Below are 9,264 nucleotides of genomic sequence, written 5' to 3'. Positions count from 1 at the left end.
GATGAACAGGTACATCCACCCAGAGTTTCCTATTCTAATCTTTGCACAGCTATTTTGTTCTAGATGGTGGATCATCGGTGAGAACAAGCCACCTGGATTTTAAATTACTACAAATCAATAGAGGGAAGTATGCTATAGTTCATTCTAGGCAAGGTAGGTTTGGTGTGTGTGAGCTCCTAATTGTAACCATCTCACACTTCAAAATAGCACTGCTTTCAGTGACATGCTGCTTAGTAGGCATGGGAAGAATGGCTCAAGGATGCAAAATGGGCAAGGTAGAGCACCCAGTAACTAGCAAGAAAAGTGTTTTTGGATTAACGGTAGACGTGACTGACAAGAGGGAAAATAATACTGAGAGATGAATGTAGTTTCCTTCTATATATGTTTCTGCACATTTTCATGCTCAGTCACTCATCTTGGTTTGGGGCAGGGAGATACTAGGCTGTTGTGGGCCTGGACTATCATTCTGGGACCCCACAAGTTCCTCATCTCCAGACCAGCCTTTTTGCATCCTGGTGCTCCCCTCCAGATGTGTTGGCCTTCACTTCCCATCAGTTTGGGATGGTACCAGTTGTCCAATATATGTGAAGTGGATCAAGGTGGAGAAGATTCCTTGGATCTCAAGGTATATAGCAATCTGTAAAATATCCTCTCCCAATTCCAAAAGCAAACCAGAATTTTGCCATTTTATACAAGGGACAACATTTTATTACACCGTTGTATATAATGGGACTTTAGCTTCCATGGATTTTGGTGTTCACAGGGGGTCCTGGAACCAAACCCCACTGGATATTGAGGGTGAAAACCATTAAGATTTCCTTTTCCTGATGAATGGAGGAAATGGATGAGGGGAAGTTTGTCTTAATAGGAGAACCTGGAGTTCATTTTAAACTGAATAGTGGGCAACTTAGGAAGTAGTGGTAACTCGAGCTTTTCCCATTTGTGTTCTGGAGAATACAAATGTATACAGGTTAAGACTTATTAGAGTTCCAAAACACTGCAGAAATAACCCAGTCTGAGACCGCTTTCGCTGCCTTGGCTCAGTGCTAGGGAATCCTGGGAATTGTAACTTATTAGGGGCAACAGAGCTCTTGTGACGGAGAAGGTTAAATGTCTCCCAAAATGAATAAATGTTGCCAGAATTCCCTTGCATTGAACCAGGGCAATTAAAGCGGCCTCAAATTGAATTATTTCTGCCATGTGTTTTGGTCCAGAGTCACAGGGTTGGAAGAGACACCAAAGACCATCCAGTCCAATCCCATTCTGCCACACAGGAATACACAAAGCGCTGCCAGTGACAGATTTACTATCCGGCCTTTGTTTATAAAACTCCAAAGGAGGAGATTCCACCACTCTCCCAGGGAGTTTGTTCCACTGACTAACAGCTCTTACTATCAGGAAGTTCTTCCTCATGTTTAGGTGGAATCCCTTTTCCTATAGCTTGAATCCATACCTCATACTCTTTCTTGAAGGTATACCTGGTGGCCATCTCCATCCAGGAAAAGAGATTCCACCTCAACGTTAAGAACTTCCTGACAGTAAGAGCTCTTCAACAGTGGGACATATTCTTCAGAGAGTGGTGGAGTCTACTTTGGAGGTCTTTAAAAAGGGTGGATGGCCATATGCTGAGGGTGTTTTGATTGTGGCTTCCTGCATGGCAGAAAGGGGATGGACTTGATGCCCCATCAATGATACTATTGGATGCAATCCAAAAAGCTCTGGAGGACCATATTTTGCCCTCCCTCTGCACTGGTAGTCTTTAGCAGAGTCTTCTAAGTCCCCCAACAGATAGCAAATTAGAGGATTCTATAGGATAGAGTCATGGTGGTATTCAACTTTCATCATCATTTGTGAATCATTCAAAAGCTGGATGCTTTCATCTAATAAATGGCTATCTAATGCCAAAATACCTTGCCTAGGAAGGCCAGTGGGCATTATGGGAGTTGTAGTACACAAAGGCCACCATGGCTCATCTGCCCACTCCTGATCTACATGACACAGTGTGAAGAGTTAATTTGAAAGGAGCACATGTTCAGCAATATGTGGGCTGGCCACTCCATGTGACAGTTTGAGGCAGCTGCTTAGGTGTGACTAGAATTACCAAACTGAAACCGGAACAGGGCTTCTGCTCCTTTAATTATTGTATAGAAGGAAAAAGTTCCAGCAGGTGTCTTACCATGTAGTCAGGGCTGGTCTACACATAAGTATATTGGGTGAATTGCTGTGGGTTTTTGTACATTCTCATCTGCGCTTAATTGTTGTCACTTCCCTGGGCAAATTTGCGTCTGTTTGCCTTCCCTCTGCAGAAAATGTACAGCCATGCAAAGCCAATGGATGGCCACACGTTCAGTAACATGCATCTTTGTGGATACTTGCAGATACTTCATTAAAAACTGGTGTCTCTTTCTGCAGAGTTTATTAAGGTCCCCCCCCCCATCCTGAATTCCTGTAAATCACATGTAGGATTGCAGTCTATTGGAAGAGAATGAGGACTATTAATCCTGCAGATAAGCCACTGGTAACAGGTTACACCTGCTGAAATTTCTTCTTCCACAAAAGGCACAGGAGCCCTCTTCAGTTTTCACTCTGGCAATCCTAGGTGTTACCCCAAAGGCACCAAATGGATAGTCAATATTTCCAATTATTATTTAATGTACTATATACTTTTACTATTAGTACTTGTAAGATTTCTGCCTCAGGTGCCAAAATAACCACTAGAAAGCAAAAGCAGGCTTATTGCTGACATAAAGAAAACGACAGAGGATCTACATAAATTCAACCTAGACCATAAGGAAATAGAAATAGTAAAAGAGTCCCTGTACCATGGATCAAACATTGATCAGAACAGAGGCTGAAGCCAAGAAAATCAGAAGACTAGGAATGGGAAGGGCAGCTGTGAAAGAACCAGAAAAGATCCTAAAGAGTAAAGATACACAACTGAACACTAAAGCACCAAAGTTAGAATTGTCCAATCCATGGATATGAGAGCTAGATAGTGAAAAAAACATGGCATGGGGAGATTTTAAGTGATTTCCTTCTCTTTTTCAAAATTGCACAGAAAGATCTTCATGAAATTGGGTGGATTTTAGTGACGTTGAAAACAAGGCCACAATTTAAAAGCTCTAAAATTAATGATAAGCATATCAAAGATCAATAAAGCAAAACACACAGCAAGTGCCGTGGAAAGTGAAAGTGGTTTCAAAGCTGGGGATCCACTGGACCCGCAGAGGGCGCTGGATCCCTTCGATCCACTCCTTCCCTCTCCCAGGAGGAAGAGGAGGAGGAGGCAATGGGAGTTTGAACAATGCTGAGGGGCTGCTCCAGTTTATGAGATCCACCTGGACTGGGAAGGATCAAGCCTGGGCAGCAGACCTGAGCAGATCCAGCAGGTGAGATGGGGAAGGAAGGGATTGCAGGGAAGAAGAGAGAGAGCAGGAAAGGAATCATTAATCTTAAATTTATAGTGTTTTAACTGGATTATTTTTTTAATTAAAATTTATTTTTAAGGTGTTTCTCTAAAATGACTCAGGATATGTGTATATCTGAAACATAAATGAATTTTGTATTTAGACTTGGGTCCCAACTCCAAGATACAGTCGGCCCTTCTTATACATGGATTTTTTATACACGGATTCAAGCATACACGGTTTGAAAATGTTCCCAAAAAGTATAAATTTACCTTGATGTTCCATTTTTTATTAGGGACAACATTTTGCTATGTCATTATATTTAATGGGACTTGAGCATACACGGATTTTGTTATACACGGGGGATCTTGGAACCAAACCCCAGCGTATAACAAGGGTCCACTGTACTTCGTTATGTATATGAAACCTTTCCAGATGTTCCAAAGTCTGGGGTTTATTTTAACTACTTGAGATGCAAGAAGAATTTTTTGCTTCCTCTTCTGCCGAAATAATGTGGCTGGCTTTTTCTATGCACCTTAATTTGGGGGTGAATTCTTTTTCTGCCTCCTCTTGGCTCCAAAACTGGAACCTACAGACTTCAGTCCTTGCTCCTTCATGGCTGCGATGGTTAATTTTCTTTTCTCTCTCAGTCATTGAAGGAGGCAGAGGAGAGGAAGACATTTGTGTTTATTAAAAATCTCCCTCGCATACCAGTAATTCCTTTGGAAGCATATTTTTCACAAACTGCCATTGCTTTGTTCCCCTCTTATTGCACTAAGCAAACGGGCATCTCACTTTGTCCAAACCCTGTGTTAATATTTAACTCAAACGCTTGGGATCCCACGATTGTAGTTCTGCAGGCGAGACCTTTGATTTTTCCTGCTCTGGGACTTTGGCTGAATGCCTGGTCTTCTTAATATTTGGGCATGAGCTTCTTGCATGGATATGGAACCAAAGTGACTACGTCGCATTTCCAGCTCTTGTCCAAATCTATATCCACCCCTTTGCAGATTTCATCTGAACATCCTACCTTCAGACATTGCAAGCATTGTTAGATCACTGGATCACAGCTGGAGGGAAATGCTCTTTCCTGTACCAAAAGTCAAATGAGCGTGGACAATTTTATTTCTTTCCAGGATTTGTATCCTGCCTTTCTCCCACAATAGGATTCAAGGTGGGTTACAGTAATTTAAAAAGATAGACGTAAAAACATTGATGAAACTCACATTGTTAATTTCCAAGATAGAGGCAAACAATTCAAAAGAGCGGTGCTTTAGCTGTGCATTCTTGCATGGCAGCTGGTTGAACTAGATGGATCTAGTGGTCCCTTCCAGTTATATTATTCTATTTAAATGTGTCTGAAGATTTTAGTAGTAATCCAGAAGAGAAAGAGTGAGATTTCTGAATCAATGTTTTATTCCTAAGGTTATTTTTCCAGGGATCAGAACCTTTCTGCAGTCTCCAGTTTAGAGGCGAGCAACATACAGCCTCAATCTAATATCAAAACTACCCACAAATGCTTAGGCTGCATCCACATTGCAGAAGTAATCTGGCTTGACACCACTTTAACCACCATAGTTTAGTGCTGTGGAATTTTGAAAACTAGTTTACTGTGGCACCTGTTTGTTGTGTAGAATTCCCAGAATTCCATAGCACTGAGCCATGGCAGTTAAAGCGATGTCAAGACAGATTATTTCTGTAATGTGGATGCAGCCTTAGACCTCTGGTAAGAAGACCTGTCTCTTTGGAGAACCCACTGAGTGCCCTAAGGCCACTGAGTGAATTGCATGGTTTATTGAAGCCTTGGTCCGAAACACACTGCAGAAATAATCCAGTTTGAGACTGCTTTAATTGCCCTGGCTCAATACTAAGGAATTCTGAGAAGTGTAGTTTTGTGAGATATTCAGCCTTCTATGTCAGAGAGCTCTGGTGCCACAATTCCCAGATTCCCTAGTGCTGAGACAGAGTAGTTAAAGCAGTCTCAAACTGGATTATTTCTGCAGTGTGTTTATGACCTTGGTTGCCCAAATCCTAGTCAAACACTTTGGGTGGGAATTATGTAGCCCTTGGGATATTGTTGGATTGCAACCACTGTCATCCGTTACCATTAGTTACATTATCTATTGCTGTTTGGAGTTGCAGTCTGACATCATCTGGATGTCAACCATGAACATTTTTCTTCTTTTGAACATCCTGTCTCCCTTGTTTATGTAGGGTTAGGAGTGGGACATGTGTAGGTGTGATGTCCTGCCAGGACTATTTGAATCTCCCCCTGCATTTTCTTTCGTGTTAGTTCAGGCCATAGTATGTTTAGGGTAAGAAATATTAATTGTATTAGTTGTGGGAGGAGCTGTAGGATCCCCTGCATTTTTGGTTTGCCCCTTCCCAGCACAAATCCATGCATTCCTCACTACTGACTAGGTGTTGCTGGGAATTGCAATCCAAATGTGAAGAGCCCAAGAATCCTCTTTTTAATATACATAATATAGAATGTTTCGTCTAAGCCCAACTGAATTCCAACTAGAGTTACATGCTTTCAGTTTCATCCTTTCTCTGGCCACTGCCTTAAAGTACTTAGATACCTTATACTTTCTTCTTAGTTGATCCAGGTGTAGGGCAGGCATCTCCATCAGTCAAGCACCAAGGTGAACCTCATGGATCCAGGCCTCCAGCGGAAACTGGAGGACAAGAAAGAGCTCCTTCGACAAGCCATCCAGAAGGAGCTAAAAATCAAAGAAGATGCAGAGAACCTGTGCCGGGTGACCATGGCTCATGTGGAAAATGTGCTGAAATCATCCAACCACAAGTTGGAGAGACTACATCATGAGCTCCAGGAACTCAACAGCACCTGGATTACAGCCACCGAGAAAGAGGACAGCCAAACAGATTGGACATTTTAAGATGGAATGGAGAGAGAGATGCAAACAGAAAGTGAAAGCCACAGACATGGAAGGGCAACTGTAATAGTATGATTTAGAAGGGTGAGCTCAGAAACAGATGCTGAGAGAATGCAGGAAAGGAGGCGAGTTTGCTGAAGGATATTTGCAAGAAAGCAACAGGCTCTAGCAACAAAGAGAAAGGAACGGCATGGGAAAGAAAAGAGAAATGTGCTTATTTTAATGAGTAAGAATTAAACCCACCTGGAGTGCAATTTGTGTGCAACTTATTTATGCTTATTGGTCAGTTCTGTCAATGAAAGTGATCAGACTGGATCTCTTGTTTCTTAAGTTTTTACTACTGAGCCTGAGTTTCTGAACTTTGTTATCCTGCTGCGCATGACATGCTGCTGTTCAGAGAGATGAAAGTTGCTCAGTGCTTTTTTTCTCATTTTGGTCTTTTCCCAGGAGATTGACTGGGATGCCCTCTTCGCTCGGACATTGGAGCCCCCGTTTCAGCCAACTCTGAGGGGGGGACACCGACATCCGCAACTTCGACAGTTTGTCCACCTCCCAGAAGGCCATTCTGACGCCTCCAGATTATCTCTTGCCTCTGACTGCAGACAAGCAGGGCCACTTCAGAGACTTGGACTTTGTCTCCAAACACTTTTTAGAGGTCTGATTTGGGGGGCTGGATCCTCAGAGTCCCCATCATCCCTACCCACCCCAGTTGCTGCTTAAGAAAAGACCTGAGCTGGTTTGGAAAGAAATCTGCCTCCAAAGACTGCTGTTTATTTTAGGGAAGTGCCCATGAACTTTAGTAAGCAGTGTATGTATAGAGACATTTCCAATGTTTCATCACTTAAAAAGTTTTGCTGTCTGCAAAAGCCCATTCTACTTGGAAATGTTGGAGGAAGTGATGGGTTGTAACTTACACATTATGCTGCAGATAAGTTTAGAAAAGTGCTCTTGTTCAGAACAGAATTTCTACTCAGTTGTTCTTTTGGGAGTCCACTGGCTTTGCCATAACTTGTCTGACATAAAGACTTGTGCAAAACCCAACAAGTCTGAAGAAAAGAGCCTCTGGAACATCAGGGTCAGAGAGTCTTTTCAGATGCATCTCTTTTCTTGTGAGGTATGAATGCAGGCAGAGGTTAGGATGCCACATTCCTCACATGCTTAATCCCAAAGGGAATAGTGCTCAAGATGTTACAAAATTGTGCCAGAACAAGAAGTACAAAATGCTGGCAGTTTGTTTCTGATCTCCATCTAATTCAAGTTAGAACATCATCATATCCTGCACCCTGAGAGTCTGGTCTAATACAGCCAGAGGGCACCAGCTTGGGGAAGGCTGCCTGAGTGTATGCATCTCCATGGGATGAAGGTTTGTTGTTCTTTTTCAGATATCTACACCAGCATGTGTACATCCAATTTCAGTGACTGGGAACAGGACATAGCCTGCTCCTGTGTTGCCCTTGTGTTTGCCCTACACACAGGGTAGTACATGAAAAGGCCCTCTGTCCTTGCCTGAGTCCCCATTGTACTCGTGAAGAATAATGCATTATAATCACTCCCCAAGTAGATTTTGGAGACAAAGAGCTGCTATTGTTTTCCTGTCCCTTTGCTAGCAGAGCTGATGCACACACATGCAAAGCTGTGCTTGGTGAGTAGCACTGACATTTCCTGTTCTCCCAAAGTACCAAGGTCGATCCATTGGTTCACTAAAATGAATGTGACTTCCCTCTCATTTCAGTGGGTCTGTTTGAGCTGGGATGTAAAAGTGGGTTCATCTTTTTCCCCTTTTTTGGTCTCTGGTTCCTTATTAAGACAGCATTCCAGGTGCATTGGACTATAGTTCCCATGATCCGTGGTCAGCACAACCAGATGGTAGGAGCTAGAATGCAAATCTCTGAAGGGGGTCATCAGGCTGGCAGAACAGTGCAGTTGTCTTAGGGTTATATGTAATCCATGGATTCTACTGCCCTGTGAGCTTGTCTTGTCTAAACTTTTGGCAAGGAGGTAAGAAAATAACCTGGAGAAGGGCAGTTCAAGCTCCCTTGAACTGGAATCAGAAAGATAAGATGGAGGTGTGTGTGAAAGATTGTGAGGGCTTGTGGATGATCTTCAAATGACCAATTATTTAAAATTGCTTTGAAATAAACCAAAAGGTAAAACTGCTTGTGTGAACAAATAATTTTCAAAAACAAATACCACTCCCTTTTGCAGGGAGTGTAATGGTGCAAAAGCATGAAGGACTGTGTCCTTTTCTACACTGGGGAGGGCAAATGGAGCAGGGTTTCCAAATCATCCCAAGTCTCCATTTTTCATGGGTTATATCCAAGCGGAGGCGGAGGCCTCAGTTCCAGGCAAAAGGAAAGGGCTCTGTGCAAATTTCCAGCTCATCTAGGAGAGCAACAGCCTACTGCAATTTGAAAGGCTTGAGTAATTTGTTGCTGCAACTTGTGAAGTCTCTCCAGGGATTCTGTGTGTTTACTAAGTTAGCTTCCTCCTTCCCTCACAGTTGTGGTGGAACCAGGACTCACCCTCTGCTCTGCATCTACATTCTGGCTAGAAGCATGTGGATGAGTTTAAAGGTTCCTTATCCTATCTCCCAAAGTAGGGAAGAAGAAATAATTCTTCCAATTTTACTTTGATCTGGGGACAGGTAGCATGTTTTCTGTCCTATTTCCAAACAGGAAAAATATTTTAAGTATACGTATGTGTATATATGTTTGAATGACAAGTTGTAAATAAGTGTAGTTGTTCCTTAATGCATAATGACATCACCAGGGTCTCGGGTCCCTAAGAGTTCAGGTTTTGGTCTGAAAACCTGAGAATCTGGGGCAATCCTGAACTGACAACCCTAAGTTGTACTGTTGTCCTGTTAGTGGACTTTACACAGATGCTAGTGGGCTTTACATAGATGCTTCTGTCTGATCCATCTCTTGGCTGCCAACCTTTTTGCCCTGCTTTCTTCCACA

This window comes from Sceloporus occidentalis, unplaced genomic scaffold (genome assembly GCF_023333645.1).
Source record: "Sceloporus occidentalis isolate IW3139 unplaced genomic scaffold, rSceOcc1.0.p SCAF_8, whole genome shotgun sequence".
In the NCBI taxonomy this organism is placed as follows: Eukaryota; Metazoa; Chordata; class Lepidosauria; order Squamata; family Phrynosomatidae; genus Sceloporus; species Sceloporus occidentalis.
Note: the sequence above shows the minus strand (reverse complement) of the source record.